Source organism: Lissotriton vulgaris, chromosome 5, assembly GCF_964263255.1.
Source record: "Lissotriton vulgaris chromosome 5, aLisVul1.2, whole genome shotgun sequence".
Classification (NCBI taxonomy): Eukaryota; Metazoa; Chordata; class Amphibia; order Caudata; family Salamandridae; genus Lissotriton; species Lissotriton vulgaris.
Window position 1 is genome coordinate 1669825542 of NC_141693.1, and position 21634 is coordinate 1669847175.

Here is a 21634-nt window from a genome sequence, read left to right on the forward strand (position 1 = left end):
TGTTTGTTTACCTAGGGGGCTGGGACAAAGAGAGGGGCCGGTGACTTAATGTTAAACAGATGGTGTCAGCAGTGTTTTCAATGGAAATCTGGAGAAGGGTGCCTGGTGAATAGAGACCTGGGGAGGAGGGCTGTGACGTCTCCACCACTGGAAAGTGCTTCACTGCTTTTTGTTCACAGGCTGTTCAATACTCTAGTGATGCAGTCACTCACAGAATGTCATAGTGCTGTTTACTTGCATCGAGGCACTTGTCTTTTGGTCTGTGCGTTAAAAAGCCTGGTAATAAGTCCATGAATGGTTCCGGAGGCAAACATGCATTCCTGAATCACAGTGCATGACCCAGTGTGTAGTAATAGTATAGCTCTTAAATCCCTTGTGGCATAGCACCGAGGATAATGTGTTGCATGGCTAAACACTTACAAGTCCCAAAGGCGAGACCTAGTGGCTATGCCAATGCTTGTTATTTTAGTGCCAGGGTTGAATTTTTGTCCCAGTATGCCCTTGTTGTGCGCTATATAGGTTAAATAGTTTTGTCAGTTAAAGTGCATGTCTATGCAAACTTAGTGGCTATTTCAACAGAAAGTGTGCTGTCTGTAAATGACAGTGCATTACCACACCAGTGCACCAAAATGCACCCCCAACAACATACCACACCCTTACCACTCTCCTGCTGGCACATTTGCTACACTTGTTCTTTGTGTTATGCTTGGATTTGTCAAAATCTTTATGACTTTGGTAATGTAAGATTAATTGCAGTTTTCCCACCCTAAACATTGTGCCAGCACCACTGAGGTTGTCTAGTTTTTGAATGTAGGACTCCCTGCCCAGTCCTTGAGTAAGGTCAGATACTCAGATGCTTCTGCGAGCTCAATAACTTGGTTCCACTGGAAGGGAGAGGGTATATTTTGAGTATATTTATCCTTTGCACATTATTTCAGTAGACCTTGGATTTTTAAACCATTATTAGACAACATAAATCGAAGTCCAAACTAATTAGCTCCAGTCCAGCTTCTATGTTCTCAGGGATCTTTTTACTTAATTATTTGCTAGATGGGACTGACATAGACGTTTCGGAATTTCAAAAGGTTACTTAAATTAGAGGAAGTGCCAAAAGACACTTTGTAGCGTACTCCTACTAAATAAATATGACATTGATATTGTGAACAAAATATTAAGAAATGTACATGAGTCATAGACAGAAAAGGCACATTTGCTCTTAAAAAAATCACTTTTCCGCAGTCCAAAACTGCATTCCTGCGTTGGGAAATACACGATTTGAACAGAAAATGGCAGCTTTGGCCCAAACGTGGTTTGTAGAATCAGTGACCTTTAACAAATGCATGTTAATTCTAAAAAAGAAATGATAGAACATGGCTTTAGAAGCAAATCACTGCATCTTGAATTGACGCACATTTACTGGAACGCTGACAAATTCCATCATTACTAACAGTAATCAATGTCCAGTTATTATTAGAGCTAATGAGGTCTCGGGAGAGCTCATTAATGGGAATAAGCAGGATTGAAATACCGTGTAGACCATGCATTAGAGAACATTGTGAGAACAAGCGGCCAGGTCCAACCAAAGCTCATATGTGCTGCAATGGGAAAAAGGTGCCGCTAGATATGTGCATTTTCCTTTGCCCAAATTGCCCACCAGTATGCCGGGTCATCAGAGCTCTCTACCTCTGTAAGGCACCATGGTTAAAGTCGGACTTATTCCTTCTAATCATTCTTATCAGGTGTAGTACAGACTGTTTTGTTAAATGAATGCTTACTGGACTTCAAACAAGAGCTTTACCAAGCAAGTCATACAGTTTCATCTGAGACCACCTCGTCACCACATGAGGATAGAAGTGCAAAACCTGGTATAAGGCAAAAAACACAAAAACATATGTCAAAGGCCAAATGACCGCCACACGAAAATGGCAAAATCACAGCAAAGTCCCACCAATCGCAGCTCAATTACCTACTTACAAGTATATTACTGAGAATAGTGTATGTAACATCGTGCCAACCATTACAGCAGCTTCTACGGGCATTGGTGAATCAAGCTGAGCAAACTTGGTTAGAAAGGAACTACAGCAAACAATAAAATAAAATAGTGCCAGGGACACATGCTTAAAGCTAGAGGTCAAATAAATGTTACCCAAATTATGTCCCCACGTTACCACTACTCTGGCAGAAAGTGAACTCACACCAAAGTAATACTTAACATTGCAGAGGTAGGGATAGGCACACATTTTCAAAACTCCATTATGGCAGACATTGCTTCGAGCCACATTCCAGCCTTAGCTCAGCAATCAAAGCCAATATGAATCTATTTAAACACAGAGGTCAATTCCAAGTGAAAGTTATAATTCCCACAAGCAGCAACCTCAGCCCATCCAAGCACTGGAGCCTTCCATCACAGTGATTCCAGCAGCATACTTTGACATTCCATGGTCCTACCCTCAGGCTCCCAGTACCAACACACAACTTGTGATTGAAATACTAGCCCCCACTTGGACTTCAGAAACTGTGCCAAAGTTAACACCACTATTGGCAATGGTTCTACAAGCCGCGTTCCTGCACCAATGAACAGTGCCGGCTACTCAGCCAAGGCGAAGGAGCGTCCCCCACGGCTTTGCAGCCATGAAATAAAGGAAAAATAAAATAACAACTCAAGGTAATTATCATTTTATTTTTCCCTGCTGCCTCCTGCTGACAGAGCAGGAGAGGAGTGGTTTGCACTCACTAAGTGGGCTTGAATGTTTGGCCAGCTTTCTTGGGCCGGCCAAACAATTATGCGCACTTAGCATGTTCTCCACCCAGACTGCATTACAGCCTGGGTGAGAACATACCCATACTCCCATTCTCTGGCGGAGTGAAGAATCACAACACTACAATGCAGCATTGTGATTGGCTCAGCGTAGCCTTAACCCGTGTGATGCCCGTTCCTGGAACACCAGTTGGGTGAGACGACAACAGGACTACAGAAGAGAGGCACGGCGAGGGTATATGTTTTTATTCCCCATAAAATATGAATTTCCCATTGAAGCAGAATATAGTGGGCACACAGAAAAATAATCATGATTCATTTATGAACCACATAGGGAGTCACATAGGCCTTCACTAGGCACATGAAATGTAAAGCTATCAAATGTAATGAAAACTACAATCCTCATGATGTTGTCACTTGACTGATTGGACTGTGCCACAAATTTACACCCATAAAGACCTCATTATCCAGTAAAGGGATGTCAGCAATGTGCATAGCCCTCTCCTGTCTGCCCCGGAGCTGCATTATCCAACACTTTTCTATTTGCTTCTCAAAGTGTCACTAACCATACCTGACCAGAGTGGGAATGATGGGCAGAGGAGCAGTATGAAACCTGTCCATCGCATGCTGCAAGACAGAGAGTGTCAGTATCTAGAAGTACCAAATTGTAGGGCAATCTTACCTTACTCTTATTCCAGTTGAAGGAGTAGAATATGCTGCTCATATCTCTAAAAAAGATCTTAGGAATGCATATGAGCAAGGCACATAAGCCTTGAAAGCAGAATTATTTTGAGGGAAGTTCAAGCTCTGAGTAGCATTGAAAAATTGCCCCAGACGCTCATCAAAACAGAGGTTTACTGCTTGCCTCCTACCACATTTTTGTTGTATAGTACCTCGAGGGCCGGAGTTACCCGAAATCTTAGGTCCAGAATCAACTCTATCTGTACTTTAACGTTCAGGCCCTGGGACATCCATTGATATCTGTTGATCATTGCCACAAAGTGGGTGCTTTAGCAATTTATCCAAATTTACATTTAATCATGAAATCATCCCAAAGCCCTCAATGAGAGTCTCCAAGAACGCTATTGTTGGGTCACTGAAAAATAAATATATGTTGTCTGCGTATTGTGATTTTACTTGCAGGCCTCCATTGAAATCAATACTTGAGAAGTGAAGCTAACACCAAACAACACAGGCTAAAGGTTCTGCAGTAGGTCACATATCAAGGTGGGGCAAAGTTTAAGGCATCCTCTGTGAAATTTGTATCGTAGAAGATATATACTAGAATTCATGTATGCCAAGGAAGACGTATATAACAAATTCCCTCATTTAAGGAGCTCTCCAACCAATACAAACGTGTCCAAAGACAATACCATGTACCTCCAGTCTCTAGTTTAAGTATTCTTCTGAGTGGCCAGACTGACAGTGACCCAGGGTGACCCGCCCTAGTGTAATATTTAAATAGTAGGGACAACCTTTTGAGGGGGGGGGTCATCGTGTTTCAACCTGGAAGAAATCCAGGTTGCTTCAGATGTAATTCCACAGTCAACAGATGGACTAAGTGGGTTGCATACCTTGGCATGATTTTGGCATGTAAATTATTGAGAGACCGGAGTGTGTGTATAGCACACATTGCTCTGGGTTCTTATTAGGATAAGGTAACCAATACCACTAGCAAAGTCAAGTCAAGTCAGTGCCAAGGTTCTGGAGAGATTGTTGAATAAACAGCTTGTCCAATTTCTTGCAGACGCAGACATACTTGACCCTTCCCAGTACGGTTTCCGTGAGGGTCACTGTACAGAAACAGCTTTGCTGGTGGCAGTGGAAGAACTCAGGAGTGTACTGGATGCCGGGGGGAAGGCCGCCTTGATCCTGCTGGATCTCTCAGCGGCCTTCGATACGGTAAACCATGTTACACTCCTGGGTCGACTTGCAACAGCTGGGGTCCACCAGGATGCAAGAAAACTGCTGGCATCATACTTGCACAATAGGACCGTCAAAGTGGAGCTTGGGGAGGCAAAATCTAAATCTTTCAGCTCCCCGTGTGGGGTCCCACAGGGGTCATCATTAAGCCCAACTCTTTTTAATTTATACGTAGGGCCCTTAGCAGGAATCATTAGGGCTTGTGGATTCCTTCCTGTGTCGTACGCTGACAACACACAAATTGGGGTTTCAATCACAGATGACACTTCAGACACTGAAAACAAGTTTAAAAACTGCATGAGACAGGTCAGCCTGTGGATGGAGAGAAACTGTCTGAAACTAAATGGGGACAAAAGTGAAGTCATGATACTGGGAGCAGACAACGAAGTCTGGTCCCCTGAATGGTGGCCTGCCAATCTCAGTAACTGCCCAGCACCGGTTAAAAAAGTTAGAAATCTAGGTATGATGCTGGACAAAAGACTAACGTTTGAAGCCCAAACCAACAAACTAGTAGCCACTATGTGGTTTATCCTGAAAATGATCAGGAAACTATTGCCCTACATTCCTATGGATTCCCGTAAATCTGTGGTCACGACACTAGCTCTGTCGAGACTTGTTTGCAGGAATGCGTTATATTCCGGAATACAGGCCCAGCACCTGGCCAAACTGCAACGCCTCCAAAATTCAGCAGCCAGGCTGACACTAGACATCCCCAGATCAGAACATATCTCTCATCACCTGGATACCTTACATTGGCTCCCATTGGTAAAACAAATTACATTTAAATCCTCATGTTTAACCTACAAGGCACTCCAGGGCTCGGAATCACTGTTCCTTAGAACACGTCTCAAGCCATATGTCCCTCTAAGAGAACTACGCTCCAGTCAGGCGAAACTGATTCAGATCCCCCGCTTCAAACAAGCAAGATGGGGAGGTAGAAGCTTCCAATTGCATGCAGATAAGGACTGGAATCGGCTCCCAATTGCAATCAAAAACAGTACCTACCTGCTGTCTTTCAGGAAATCTGTAAACACCTGGTGGTTCAGGTCCTTCTAAATTGGGCCTCCCTTCACTGCACTAGGCATATGTTTCTCTAGCGCCAAGACGCCAACGGGCATACGCGTGCTTTACAAAACCATAAATCATATCAAATCAAATCAAGTCATAGAAGCTTTATTTGGCTGCTTTTTGAACAAACATAAAAGCACATACAAACCTGTACACAGTATTAAAAACGATGTACACATCTCAAGTTTTACAAAATGAAGGAAATACCCACATGCCCATAAAAGGAATATGCCTAGTAATTATAGCTCATCAGTTACAATACGACTAGCATCACATGCATGGAAGCAGGCACTATACCCGTCAAAAGTGTTTCTTCAAAATCCAGCATCAGCCTGGGGCTAACAAGTTAGCAAATTCAGGATAAAATTGAACCAGTAGAGTTTTAATGTCAGGAGACTTTCCATTACCCATTTTCAAAATAGCATTCTTCTTATCCTTCCTGTATAGCAAGATGTCCCCTCCATCTTCATCAGCATGTGTCAAGACTACTTCAGCTTTTAGTAGGAAGTCATGAATCTTGTTATCATTCTTTCTGTCAGAATTAGTGCTCAGCAAACAAGAAGTCCGGAGTAGGGATAATGGGGAACAAGCAAAAGAGGCTAAAGAGCCTGAACACTAAGGGCCTGATTTAGATCTTGGCGGACATGTTTATCTGCCACAACAGTGACAAATGTCCCGACTCAAAGTGATCAATATGTCTTATAAGCTAGAAATGTAGAAATGTTCTAATAGTTCGGACAAGGTGGGAATGTTGGTTATAGGGCGGTAGTTGTTTAGATCCGTAGCGTCTTTAGAATGGGTGATACCTGCCCAGTTTGTGAGGGTGTCCGGGATGCATCCTTGTTGTAGTGAGCTATTTATGATCTTGGTCCAGAGAGATAGAAGCAGTGGGGTTAAGGATTTAAACATTTAACAGCGTTTGCAGGGAGAGGATCGGTGAAATGATTGGCCGGATTCAGGGTACTAAGGATTTTGCAAATAGATTCTTCACTGTAAGTAGTAAAGGATGACCAGGATGTGTCATTTTCTAGGTTAAACTTTGATGGTATTTGGTGTGGAGCTGTTGGGAGGGATGGGGAGGTTTTTATCAGTAATCCAGAGTGTAAAATTAGGTCATTGAGAAGGTCATTCTTGATGCTGTTAGTCTTCTGAGTGAAGTATGGGTCAAGGAGCTGAGAACTTACCTCATAATAATCACAATGTTTGTCAGGATGAACCACCAGAGTCATTAAATAAACATGAGCATAACACTCTGGTAGGTTGGCACAAATCAGTGAGGCTTAACCCAAAACAGTGTTGGTCGCAAGCTGATTTTTGTTGGGTCGGGAAAGTCTGAGCAACAAATAAAGAATTGTTTAAATTACATGTTTCTCTTGTTACATTTGTGTGCCTCTAACGATAGAGATAAAATATCAGGCTATGTCTTTTGACAAGTTGCTGCTTATTATTTTAACACAGGATTGGTGTTTACTTTGATTTCTCTGACTGCAAAGTCCCAGGAGATTATAAAGAGAATTATGTGGCTATCTTAGGCTATCTCTTTTTTTGCAACACACAACAAAATGTAAATACCTGTAAATGAGCTGTATGCATTCAGCAGTTAGGAAAGCAACCAGGAAGTAATTCTTTATTTTTGTAATTCTGAAGTGTGCTAGAAACAGAGATTTTAATAGGCTCAAATCAAGTACAGCCACTTTAATTGATGATGCATAAATGACTATTCACAGAAGCCCCATTTCCCATTTCCACATGTTATCATTTGAGTGCTGTAACCTATATACCTTTATCAGTAAATATATATGTCTGCGGAAGGTTAGTGCCCATTTAAGTGGAATGTGTGCTGTCTGTAAATGACAAAGTGCTGCCATGTGATTCTTTAATTACATAAGAAAATCACTGCTCCTTATGTCCATTAATTGTAGGTGGGTTGCAAAAGACTGTCTCTCTGAAAAGTGTGTTGTGGTTCTAAAACATTTTGCCACAACTGAACCAGAGGCAATGTGTAAAGTATGTATGCAGTTCTCAGACTAAGAATGGAAAAACACCACTGAAGAAAAATTGCAAACCACTTTAGAAAAATAGAGTACATTTTAATAAATAGAGTACTTTAATAAATCAAATAAAACCAGCATCACAAAATCCAATATGAAGAACCAGAGGTATGAATTTTTAAAGTTTGAATTAAAAAGAGTGCCAAACAGCACAAAACACCAACCATGCTTATCTGGTTGTACTAGACCAGGTGAAAGTCAAAAGTTAAGGCTGACCCGCGATAGAGTGTGGGTCAGATATAGGGGCCAGGTTCATCCTGGTGGAGAGCTTACTTTCTGACTTAGAAATGTTTGTGGAGAAAAAGTGGTTGTCAACAAGTCTTCAGTGGGGCATCTGGATCCAAAGCGGGGCTCTTGGTTGTAAAGGTCGACAGCGTTTCGATCTCAAGCATGAGGTTGCACCCCGTCAAGTGTGGGGGTCGGAGAAATTAATTTTATCGTGTAGCTGCAGTAGATGCACGAGAGGAATCGGTGTCATACTGGAACAAATCAGAAAGTGGTGGCAAGTCTTGCTGATTTGTTTCCGTATGACACTGATTCCTCATCTACTGCAGCTACACAAAGAAATTAATTTTTCCTGCACCCACGCTTGATGGGATACAACCTCCCGCCTGACTATTCACAGGTCCACCTCCTCTGCCTCCAGTGGTCCACCACGGCCTTAAAAGTCCTCTTCAGCATGCGGTTAAAATTAACGGCACCGTTTGTACCCTCTTCCTCTTTGGCCCCATGTGGCCATGCGGGCCTGTTCCTCTCCTTAACACTCGCCGCGTCCCGCATTTACCTGGAAAACTGGAACACGCATCAGGCTCCTTGTTAGTAAGAATCCCACCTCTACAACTGGCCATCTGTGCCCTTGTTTCCTAGCTAACTCTGGCAAATTCTACCTGCTCACACTTGTCTTGTCCTGATGATGATCTCACATTCATGAGATCGAAATGCCGTTGACCTTTAAAACCTAAACTCCAATACTGCATTTAATTAATTTGGAGTTTTGTCTATTGTTGTTGTCAATTCGATGTAAATTTTAAATGTATCTAGCACCCCTCACTTCACGCACTTTCACTTTTTGTGTGAGCATCAGCACTATTACTAACAAGCATTGGCATAGCCAATAGGTCTCGTCTTTGGGACCTTATAAGTGTTTAGCCATGCAACAGTTAATGTTGTTGCACCAAGGATATTGTGCTGCATAACTAAATACTTATAAGGTCCCAAAAGTGAGACATATTGGCTTTGCCAATGCTTCTTTAACACGCAGGAATGTCTCAATTTAGTACATCAGATTATTGAGAGGCACTTGTTAAAAGTGATAGTTTTTAAACATAAATATTAATTTTTCCCCTTCTTGACAACAAGGCTACAGGTGAACGGAGAGACAAAGCAGTTGTATGTCTCCTATACATGAAGCAACATTAAAGTCTATTAAATCAAACACAAGAGCGAGGTTTGCCTAGGATCACACAGTTTGGTCATGCAGGGTAGCTGTGACTGACCACTCTGCGCAAGTTACTAGATAGATATAACTTTTTTTCCTCTCCAGTTATATTTATCTAAGGTTAATACTTTTTCTTAATTTTGGGGCATGAAGTTAGAGCAAGCCACACGACCACTCGACTCGTCTTTAGCTCAGGGTAAAAAGCGACCTCGACCTGAAGCACAGCCAGGCTTGATCCCCTCTAAAACATAGCCCAGGGAAACAAATATCACACAGGAAAGGCTGTGGCTGGTGCGTCTTTGGCAGCATTCATATTTGAAACACCCCCTCACTGTTTTCCGGAAACACATTTTTCTGGAACCAGTAGTGTGGGCTTCGAGACCGTCTGTCCGGACACCCACGTGCACTCGGAGACTAACTGAGCGCGAGACAGGCTCTGAACAGGGGTCACTGTTGCCGAACGCTGTGCTTGCACCCAGAGAACAACAAAATAAGCACTGTTCTCTGCATAATAAATCTTATCCAGAATAATGCAATTAGAATTAAATAAAGCTGTATGGAACACACCTTCGTGAAATTACATACATTTCCACACATTTTTATGAACGCTGTAAAACAAAATCACACCTTCAATTAGGACTGTGCACAGTTGCGAAGATGTCCCTTCTGCAAATGCCATGTGTTTCTTGGAAAGATTGCAAGCAGTGGGTGCTGCATGCTGTTCAGGGGCTGAGCTTAGCCCGATGGAAGCAACACAATAAAGGTTTCTTTGTAAACAATGCCAGTCTACCAACCCTGAAACGAACACTCTTCAGACCTGCCCTGGCACACACAGTGTTGGCACAACATGTACACGTGGGATATGCCACCGGACACCACCAGCTCCCTGTAAATGCATTCTGAATTCTAGCCTTCCCTGTTTGTCTTGCCACAGAAGAACACTGCTCAGAATCACAAAGCGCCTAGTTTCCTGACTGTAGTATTTGACTATGGGAGTTATATGAAACACCACGCCATTCAGTCCTCTCTTGATAGCCATCTGTCACAAACACTCAGCCCACCAGAGTTACGAAGTGGTCGGAAAGCAACTTGTGGACGTACTGTACCTGCTTCAGCGGTGTAGTTCACAGAGTTACACAGATTGGCAGGGAAGCGCTATAGAGGCATGTTTCAATGTTGAGGTGCTACTACATCTGCCACCCTCTGTATGCTTCACAGCACCTCGTGACATTGAAAGCAATTAGAAATGCCAACAAGCGCGTTCCTTGCACTAAAAGGAGGCAGCAGGGGGAAGGAGACAGGAGGTGGCGAGTGAAAGCGTTTCACTTGCGAGAGCGAGCAGCGCCCGGAGCGATAATTGCTACCATATGGTAGCGCATGCGCGCTGTGTAGGTGAGACCTAAAAATTTACTATGATACTCCATTTATGCTGTCAATAAATGTGATGTCATCCCAAACCTTGTGTCCCAGCATATATTGCGTAACTAGTTCCGCCTGGATTCTCTTGCATTGCTCTACTTGACTAATGCTGCTCTTAAAACATTAGTAGCCTAGGCTACCCAAGGACCTTAGTGGGCTCCCCCAGATCTGTGTTTTTCTCAATGACTTAACCACCCCTGATCACAATACTGGGGTCCCCTTGTCCTTAAACTTATGCACCTTATGTACAAGGCAGCGTTAAGCCACTTAAAGTAGCTTAACGCTTGCACATAAGGCCTCCTTTCACACTGTGGTTAGCGTGAAAGGGGTGGGCAGTGGGTGTTGCGGTGGGCGTTCCACCACAACACCCATTCATTTTGATGCTGCCCCCTATGTACAAGGGTGCTGTACAAAGGCGGCAATGCCAAAATTAAGACCATGTAAAAACCTGTCTTAAGATGGCGAAATGAGGAAAAATGTATTATTTTTGCCTTGTTTTTGCTTTTTACATGTGTGCTGCCTGAACCCTTTCTTCAGCAACTCCCTGATCGCACATGTGCATTTAGAAAGGTTCTGCTGTGCAATTCAGCCATCCCTAGGAAAGCTTGCACCTCGTCCTTCCTCTCTGGTGGCAGGAGTTTAGAGATGGTCCTAACTAGTTCCCCCTTTGGGCCTTACCCCTTTGGAGGAAATAACGTGACTAAGGTAATTGATCTCTGGTGAACCAATATTTAAATTTACTTATTTTCAAAGTGATCCCTTTATTTCTGAAAATTTCAAACACTTCTTTTCCTTGTTCACAAGTAAAGTGAGGCTATCACTGAAGATGAGAATGTCATCTTGAAAACATGTGTCCCACAGAGTTTTCCCTAGCATGTCATTCATTAGCCTCTTAAAAACAGACTCAGCAGAGCATAATCCAAAAGGCATCTGGTTAAACCTGAAGACCCCAAAAGGAGTTATAAATGCAATGCTGTTCTTGGACTCAGAACTCAAACGAACCTGGTAGTAGGCGGATGTGAGGTTGAAGGTGTAAATAAACCTAGCTCTACCCAGTATGCTGACCATTTCCATGATATTGGGCAAAGAAAACCTATCCTTCTCCACCAGTTCTCTGAGTTTCCTCAAATCAATGCGGAGTCTAATTGTGGTGGCCACCACAATGGGAGAAATCCATTCTGAGACTTCTACTGCCTCAATAACACCTTCAGCACATAAATGGTCAAGCTCCTGCATCTGCAAATGTCTAGGTACACTTCTCACCTTACATGTAAACCGAATTGCAACCTTTCTGAGCTGAATGCAATGCACATATCCCTTGACACACCGAATCTTGTCACAAAACACTTCAGGAAATTCCTTAGGAATATCAACCTTGAAGTCAGATAAACTTGTCTCTTCGATTTTAACTCTCCTAACTTGGACTTGGAGAGAGACATTGGAATCCAGGAAAATCTCTAAGTTTCTGGTGAGGCCAGCTCAGAATAGTGTCAGCCTTCACTGGAAAACATATTTTCCCATGAATTACATTTCCCTGGAGTTCAATTTTAGCCATAAAGTACCCCACTAGGTCAACCGGATTACATCAATATTTAAAAGGCATGACATCAGGTTCTTCAAGTTTGATCTTCCCCTAAAAATTCTTCTCAATATCAGAATCAGATTTTCTGATTGTTAATCAGATTTGATAGACAACTTGGCACCAGAATCCATCATCACGGAGATCCGAGTCCAATTGACCTCCACATTGTCCGAAGGATAATCACAAACTGCATCCAACACACAACTGACATCACCCACCACTTGCAAAATTACAGGATCACTCACAATGTCTAATTTATTCATTTTGTCCTCAATCACTTTAGATCTGTATCGACAGGAAACTGCATCGACAGGAAACTGCTTCCATCAAACAGGTCTATTCTTTTTTTGCTACCTTTGCCCTTTCTGGACAAGGGAAGAGACCAGTCCTGGGGTGGCGTTAGGTTCCGACGCATTCCCAGGTTTACGATTGCTCGTAAATCTGGGAATGTGTCAGGTTTCATGTGTGTTACGGGGGGACACCCACAGCAACACCCATGGAATGCCCCTTACAAACCGGTTTCTATGTGAAAGGGGCAAATATTTATAAAGCCATGAAAAGCCATGTAAAGTGGCTTTACCTGGTCTTATAAATATGTGGTAGCACATTGCGCCACCGTAACAGCAAATAAGTGGCATTCCGGGGGCGCAATAGTGCCTGTGGGGCCTCGTAAATGAGGCCCAAAGTCTCTGGGTCATGCCTTTGTTATCAGGAGTAAGGTAATGCAAGTAGAGGCATACAAGCCTCTTAGGTGGCCTTCAGTTGGTTTCCTTGAATAATAGATGAAATGTGGTCACCTGGCTTTCTGCTCACAACACATGTCCCCTTAAGGGTTGACACTGGCTGGTGATCACTCATGTGTGTTTTGCTCTCAGGTTTTGCCCTTTGATTGCTATTCAGTGTTTTTTCTGCTTTACTACATTTACTTGGTGCTGAATGTATGCCCATTATGTCTTTATTTTCTAACTGTGCTCATTGGGTTATTGCTTTGGCTGATCTTTGCTAACTAAGAAATGGGGCAATTAAGTTGGAAGGTGAGGTAATGCCTGGATTACTTACTGGTAATCTTTATTACACCTAGTCCTAGTCTTCAATGTCATAGTCAGGAGTACTGTTTCTACTTGTCCATTCCCCTACATTGACCTCAGGGAGAGCTAGTCAGCAGGACCCTTCATGGAGGAGACTCCTATTCATGCCACACATGAAAGTGCCAGATAACTCTCCCGGACCCCCTCCCCCTCCTCTCCCCCCCCACATGAGACAGCCGTATGGTCAGTCCGCAAGCCTCACACCAGCCACCAGCCGACCAGCTGGAGCCGAAACTGGGAAAAAGAGGGCCGCTCGAGCCAGACTGCGAGAAAACAGCGAGAGTGACACCCCCAACGGAGCCAAGACAGGCGTATGTTCAGTCCGCAAGCCTCACACCACCACCAGCCGACCAGCTGGAGCCGAAACCGGGAAAAACGAGGGCCGCTCGAGCCAGACTGCGAGGAAACAGCGAGAGTGACACCCCCAACGGAGCCAAGGGGAACGCCCACAGACAACCCACCAAGACAAGGCACAACCCACGCGCCACCGCCCAAACCGCCCGCCAGCCCACCCAGCAAGGCACTAGGCCCCCACGCAATGCTTGGAAAACCGGCCTGGAAGGCACAGGAACCCCCCCCCCCCCAGAGCCCGCCCCACCCAGACCAGCACAGTTGTCCCACGGAAAACCACAACAAGGCCCAGCAAGCCCCATAACCACAGCCAGGGGCCGGGGGAATGGACAACGCGGACAAGCCACGGGACAAACCAGCTCCAGGGAAGCACCCCCCCCCCCGCTAGGACCAACCCCAGGCCGGACAGGGAGACAGACCCGAAAGCAGCCCACCCCCCTGCAGCACTGTAGAAATAACGAGGGGGGGTGGGGGGGCAAGGGACAGGTAGGAACACTGCCCGTCCAACAAAAAGTCCGAAGAAGCACCTGGGGCCACAACCGGCAGGGCACAGGGCGCCCTCCCTCCACCTGAGCACCAGAAACATGGGTCAGGCACAACAAGTCGGGGCTCCTCCTCCGCGGAGCCCCGTCACACACGGAGGGCTTCCCAGCTTGGGAAGAAGCTGAAAAAACTCCCGACCCCTGCACAAGGCCCGACCCCTGCACAAGGCCCCCACCCCCCCACAGGCCGACCCCGCCTCCCGCCGGGCGCCCCTCGCAAGCCGGCAGCCCCAGTGGGGGCCAAACATACCTGCTGGTGGGCGCCCGGCACTTCAGGGGAGGGCGCCACGGCTCCATGAAAACCCGCAGCCACCACCGGGGAAACAGCCGGCAGGGCCGCAGCTCCGTCACCGTCACCCTCCGGTCGCGGAGAAAGACACGCCGTGGGCGCCGTTGCTAATCCTGCGGCCGCCCTGCGATGGGGGCGGGCCAAACCCAGACACGCCTCGCCAGGAACTCCGTAGTGAAGGGCAAAAGAACCTTCCTCCCCAACCTCCCACTAGCGCGTTCCTTTCCCGCCTGCCCTAGCCTCTCTTATAACTTCTCTCCTAATCAGGAAGACCACCACCTGTCCTGCGCCCAGTCGTCCTCGCGCGAACAAACCCAGGGAGAGACCGGCTCGTGCACGGCTCTCCCTGGGTCCCTCCGTGTCCGATAGAGGGTTGAAACGTCGTCGACACCAGTACAGAAAGGACCTTTAAACAGCCAGTGTTATCATATGCTCAGGCTGTTACCGTGTATGATTGAATGGTCACTTCTTGTACATATGGAAACCTTTTTTCAACGCAATTAACAGTATATATTCACTTATGGTTCCAGGTCTCACTTGGGGATACACTGCACAAAGTATACTGCTTTTTGCTCTTTGTATATATAAATACCTATCAGATCTAGCTGTGTAGAGAAATCATTTTGTCCACTAACATTATTTTTTTCCCTTACAAATGTATCACCATTGTACAATGTATTTTATTTGAAATATTATTTATCACTTTCACTAGAACCGCTGTCTCCTAATATAAAACTAATACTCTGGTTCTTTTTGAGTAGGGTTCCCCTGTATTTAACAGTGCTTATTAGTTGCAGCGCGATCCATTTTTCCTCACTTTAGGTCACTTAAAGGAGTGGTACACACAAGGCTGGTCCCTGTGTTTGTCCTGAAGAAGAGCATTGGGGAAGCTCGAAACATGTTGACGTCCACTAGGGACCGCTGACTCATTGAAACCAGGCACCCTAGAGACCCACCCCGTTTTTAACATATCAACTAGGAGTCAGAATAAAGTTATTTTGCCCACTACTTAGATATCACTCCACTCCATATACACCACTGCACCACACATAGTTTCTTACAAACAGTGCTCCTACATAATTCCGCAAGCAGTAGCATGCCTCAACCGCAGCGGGTTGAGATGGCCCCTATGATGAAGCATGTCACCGTGGGGAAACCCTGGTGAGTGAGGGGACTCAAGAAAGTAAATGTTTCCTTTTTTACCAGATTTTTCGTCTCAGACTGAGCGAACATCATTTTTCCTGCTAGGTTCTTTATCCGAGTTTTCGGATTTTGTAGGTCTACAATTAGAATAGGAGGGTGGACCTGGCATATCCTCTTCCTTCCCCCGTGTTTTGATTTTAAATAGGAAAATATTCATTCTAATAAAATGTGTCTCCCAGGAAATATGCATTCTCTAATGAGGGGCGCCGATATTAATATATCCACCCTACTGAGAGGGAGCATTCATCAATTAAGATCAGTTTAAGAGATGCCATGTCAATTATTGGAAACAAACACTCTGGAAATTTCACAATTCAATAATGAAAACTCGATTTTCTCTGGTTAGGTACCAAGACTCTAGTTCAACACCCCACACCTTTTGATACAACAACATCTTCAACTGGTATTTGTGAAATGGAGAAAGCATCCCTCGTAACTGCTGATCTCTCACGTTTCCCAGGTGCTCGTACAAGTAGCTCATCAAGTCAAGGATTTGTTCTTTGCTTTCTGGAACCTGTAGTCCTGGTTAGTAACAAGATGATAAGGACTACAAATCCCAGAACGCAGATAACCCCCTGCCCCAACTGTTTCATTAGCCAGGAAAACAACATAAATGTGATAAGGGAATTTTTTTTAAACGATATTTCCTTAAAGAAACAACTATATGTGCACGAAGTGGAAGACGATTGGTTAACTAGCCTGGTAGCAAAAACTCCAAGTGAGTTTGATTAGTGACTGCATTTGATTACACTTGTACATATTATGTTTTTATACTTATGTAGAGCACTGTGGCATCGGCATGACGTAGCCTGTGCTACATAAAACTTCTCATACATTTTAAAAACTTGGTTCTGGGCTTGCATACTCTCAACCAGGCCCCATCCCCACCGGCCTCCTGTGCTTCAGGCAATTAGTTCAGCTGATGGCTCACTTTGATTCTGTCTGCACTTGCTTTGTTCGGATCGCGGCGCACAGGCACAGACTTTGTGACCAATTGCTCCCTCAATGCTTCTGAATTGCGCGTCGCTGGCATCACCACCGAATGCCGAAAAGACGTATCTACTAGAATTGTCGAAGCTTGTTTACACTGGAGAAATCTTAGCTTTTGAGCTGGAGACCCCTGAGAATTCAGGCCAGGGAGACCCCTTGTGTGCTTCTCACTCCCACGGAGGCTGCTGGCTCTATTCACTCCATGCTCTCGGGGGGGGGGATGGGTGCGGAGAAAAAAAATAAACAAACGTTACCAATCAGACCGGGGGTCCCGACTACCCACTGCTGCCGCCCGGCCGCTGATGCAGGTTCAGCCGGTTCCCATCACCCGTGGTAGCAGTGGAGGCGGCTCTGACATCATGCTCGTTCCTGGCTGTCTGGCAAGTAGCGCCTGCATCTCAGCCAATCCAGACGCTGTTCCAGCAGCAGCGCCAGGATTGGCTTGAGCAGAAGTGCACATTTTCTGTTTAGGGCTTAACAATTTTTGCGACCAGCCAGAACATGCACACTAGGCTGCTCACTAGAAGAGTGGCATGGAACAACCCTAGCTCTTCTAATGAGCAGCTGGTGCGCATGTTTATGATGGTAGCAACACTTTTAAGCCCTAAACAGAACATGCGCACTCTTGCTGGCCACCTGATACATATCATCGTCGAATGTCGATGCACTTGCACTGAACTCCTGCTGCCCGCCCCCTTTCTGAGCAGACTGCCTTCTGCGGCCTGGGATTGTATTGTAATTTGCAAATGTTAATGTGAGTGAGAGACAGAGAGGCTTACGGCACGCACGCGTGTTACTCAACTCGTTCATCGTGCTCAAATTAATTAGTGGGGCAACGCCCAAGCGCCCTAATAGACGCACCACCCCTGCTTCTAAATGATGCAAGGAAACGCACAAGTCCCCCTCGCCGCTCAACCTCACCAAAGGGGAAGAAAATGCAGGCCTAGGGTAAGTAAGTGGTAGTTCACCCAAAAAACTTGCATCTTCTCTACACAGGGCCATAGGACTCCCCTCCCACACCACACACACAGCGGGCCACAAGTCCACCCCCCCCCCCAGGTTTAAATGATTAGCCTTGTGCTGTCTGCAGAGAGTATGACATTTACATAGCATGTGTAGAGAAACGCACATGGACAGTCACGAGGGACACGCCAAACGATATTAGGAATTTTCTTGAAGGAAAATTGTTATAGCGATATTTTCAGGGGTAATTTTTTTTTCTTAGCTACCCTGAAGCTTTTGCCAGTCTCCTGAATGCCCAAGAGTTTCTGAGTTTATGCCAGCATTTCCCCTTAAAAAGACGTATAGTCTTATCAATGCCAAGTACTCCGACAAAGTGTTATGAATAGCATATTTGAGGGGCTTGATGTGGAGGCGTTCAGTGGCACGATCACAGAAAAGTGAACAGCAGGTAGCTTTGTGTGTGTGCACAAGCCAAACTATTTCAAGAATAGTAAATTGACACCCATGTTCTTACTATAAAAAAGTCCTCCTCATACCCATGACACAGACCTTGTAAATGGTACCTTGCAGATGGTCTAAACATATACGCAAGGCCCTACTGCACTTAGCGGCCCGCAGACCCTCCATACCTGCCATGCTGCTGCTGCCCGGTGATCCCGCACCTGGGAGGGGCGGAGGGTGACGGTGACCGGCCTCCTCCTCTTTCTGCATCTGATCCTTGGGCCTAGCAGCAGCAAGGACCGGCGGTGCAGGGGTGCGAGGATGCAGCGGGCACTTCCGTCCCTGCTTCCTTAGGCGTGTCTCCTCCGGGTGACTCCTTTCTGGGCTGCCCCTCTATCAGAATGCGTCCCTTTAAAGATGTCTGAAAAGGATAACAGGCAGTCTCTTCTCTCGTTCTCCAAAGCTTTTTCCTCTCCGTCTCTCTTAGGACATTCCACCTAGATGTCCAAGTCCCACCTTCGGCTACCCAGCAGCAGCAGCACCTCCTGCATGGATGTTTAAGGCATATTATTTTCTATTGCTGCTTGTACTGTATCCCTTTTCTTGGCCACAGCACAGCACAAGCTGCAATAGAAAATGGCATGGTTCTGAATGCAGCCACAGCGGTCATATCATATGTTGGCGGGTGGAGCCGCTGACTGCATGTCTGTGGGTCTCCATCCCGATACAATGGCGGTCCGACACTCATCCAACCGCCTTCAAAATGAGGGCCTAAGTCTGACGGTAAACATTTGACCGGGACCTAGCCCTCAACCTATCTAACCTGTACCCCATTGAGATTGCCTGAAACTTTAATTTTGTCCCGGCCCAGCATGACCAAATAGCCACACGCAGCCTTTTAAGTTTTTTGGGCACTAGAATGCACAGTGTTTTATTTAATCTTTAAATATTGATAACTCCGCTTCAATGGAATGAATTTTTGTTGTTTTGGTATCATTTTAAAAATTAGAAAAATCTATTTTTTATAAATTGGTGTTGGGTTTTTCTGTGTTGTGTCTTGTACTTATTTAGTGTGTTTTTATATTAAATGCTTTACACATGCTCATCTCCTAAATTAAGTCTGACTACTTATGTCTGAGATGCCAGGGGTTGAGCAAGGATTAACTTACTGATACTTGACTGGATCTTTTAGTGTTTGTGATATTATTACTAGTTGAGGGTGAATGCCCACCTATGTGTAACCCACTTTCCTACTCCTACATTCAGTATATAAATAAACTGCCCGTGTTGCATTAATGGTTAGATGCACAATGGGGGTTTCTGAAAGAAGGGCACATATGCAAACTGAAAGGCAGACACTAGCAAGATACAGCAGCATTTTTTAAAATTTTAAGTTCCTGTACTCCTGTTTACGCCAACATAACAGAAGGAAAATTACATATGCATCACTACTTATGTGTATATAATGAGTCAGAACTGGAGGGCAATGGCAGGCAGCTGCGGCAGGCCCAGCAGATTTGCAGAGTGTTTTCCAGGGCTCTAAGTGACTTTCTATTTTGAACAACGCAGGCTCACCCACCCCTTTAAAGGAATGTGAACTAGGGCTATAAAAAGAAAGTGTGGTAAATCACAACTGTTATCTTGTGGGATGTTGGCAGACTTGCTTTCTAACAGTTATTCACCCGACACAACAAATTAAATAGACAAAGGGTCTGGGGGAGAAAAGGGATTCTATTTTTTGGCTCAAATAGGGCCTCAACTCAACACACATTTTTAGAAAGGCCACCCTTTTCAAAGGAAAAGTGACATGTCAATCCTAGCCAAGTGTAGCATGAATGCAGGGTGGAAGTAGCACTAGCAAGCAATCGGGGCCTTGGAAAAAATGGTGCTAGTTTTTGTCACCACAGCTACACAGATACCCCATCCCATCCTGAACCTGCACTATCAATATCAAAAGTGCACGATCTGGAGGTGTAGTGAAGAGCTTCCATCACCATTCTGAAGACTGAGACTCTGGTTGCACCCCAGCAGCACTGCCCTCTAATTCAAGGAAGACGACTGGCTTGGTGGCTTAGTTCAACCCTGTTTCCAACTCCCTGTAACCTGCTGTCCTAGCTTACCAGGAACCTGAAAAATGAGAGTTGAAAGCTCACATTGACAAGATGGCATTACAGCAGTAGTTTCTATTTGTTTTCAGTAGTTAATTAAACCTTCATGCCCCATAAGCTCCTAATATTTTAAGTTTAACCTCAAAATATCCTAAATCTTATTTTGTACTCAACATGTATCCTTGTTGCTCTCTGTGTGCTGTCTTTCCTACCAACCCCCCACATCGCCCAAACCCCATTCGCTCACCATTTCCCTCTTCCCCATCTCCTCTACACATCCCCCAGGTTTCCCTGTCATCTAACCATGCCTCCCAACATGGAGATCTTTAAATGCCTCACCATCTTCCCAACAGGGTAAGGGAACCACTTTTGATCTATTTGTCTTTGCATATGTCCCTCGCAGGCCCATTGTCATTTTCCCTATGTAAGCATGAGCACATTGCAGACTGTCCTCTGCACATATACACGCTACTATACAAATGTATTTTGCTTTGTGCCACACAATACTTTCACACAGAACCTGCTGTTGTCTTCGCATTCTGTCCTTTCATGGGGTTTAGTCTGCCCACCGTAGACACGGTCAAACAATGCCCCTTATTATTGTGTCCTGGTCAGGCCTCAGCACCTAGACAAAACACACAAATGCAGTTTTTGTTTGGGAACATGCACTTTGTCATATAGCTATGCACAAAATAGGTAGCAACACACTTGTAGAGGGATTTGTGTAAGGCATTTTCACACTTATTGTGGGACGCTTTCTGCATACTAGAGCATGATAGTTAAAATAAAAATGTTAAACTTTTCTCTTGTCTCTGTCAGATCTTATTATGGACTAGTACGAGTGTGAGAGCGAAAGGGTGTGACCTGTTACCGCGATTCCTGAGACGGTCCGGGGTGTTGTGTTCTGGGGTGGCTTGTTCCTCTGTGAGTGAGTAGGAGTGCAAGTGAGGCACTATAGTTAGTCGGCCTCTGGCACATTGGTACTAAGGTGGTAGGATGACTCAGTCTCTGCCTACTAAGGTTCTGTGATACCAAGCATAGTTCTGTGCCTCTGCAGAATACCTGTAACAGTCTTAGTGTAATTCTTAAGGCCTTGGAAATAAACAAGTAAGTAAGTGCAAGTAACTCAGAGTACCAAGAGTAAAATGTGAATACTGTGCTCACCTGTATAACAGGAGGTTGGTGCAACCAATCAGAAAGGTTATACTGCTTAACTCTTTGGTCTAACACTCATCTTTACTTGTGCAGCTAATCTGTTTGATGCACCAACTTTAGAGATAAAAAGACTGTTAGAAATGGGATTTCGGATTGACTAGGGTTTGCACCTAAACCAGGCAGAAACCACCACTCTAGTCAGGGCAAGGGAGTTACACGCTGAAGATAACCCCTGCTCACCCCCATAGTAGATTGGCACGAGCAG

General features: G+C 45.0%; 1 long non-coding RNA gene across 1 annotated transcript in view; it reads right to left on the reverse strand.

Moving 5' to 3' along the window:
- Positions 1–20830, reverse strand: part of LOC147716927 (uncharacterized) — a 72774-nt gene extending 51944 nt beyond the window's left edge. Inside the window, exon 1 of the long non-coding RNA XR_015295790.1 lies at positions 20735–20830. This is a non-coding gene — a long non-coding RNA (uncharacterized LOC147716927). The remainder of the gene's footprint in view (positions 1–20734) is intronic.
- Positions 20831–21634: the final 804 nt, after the last annotated feature.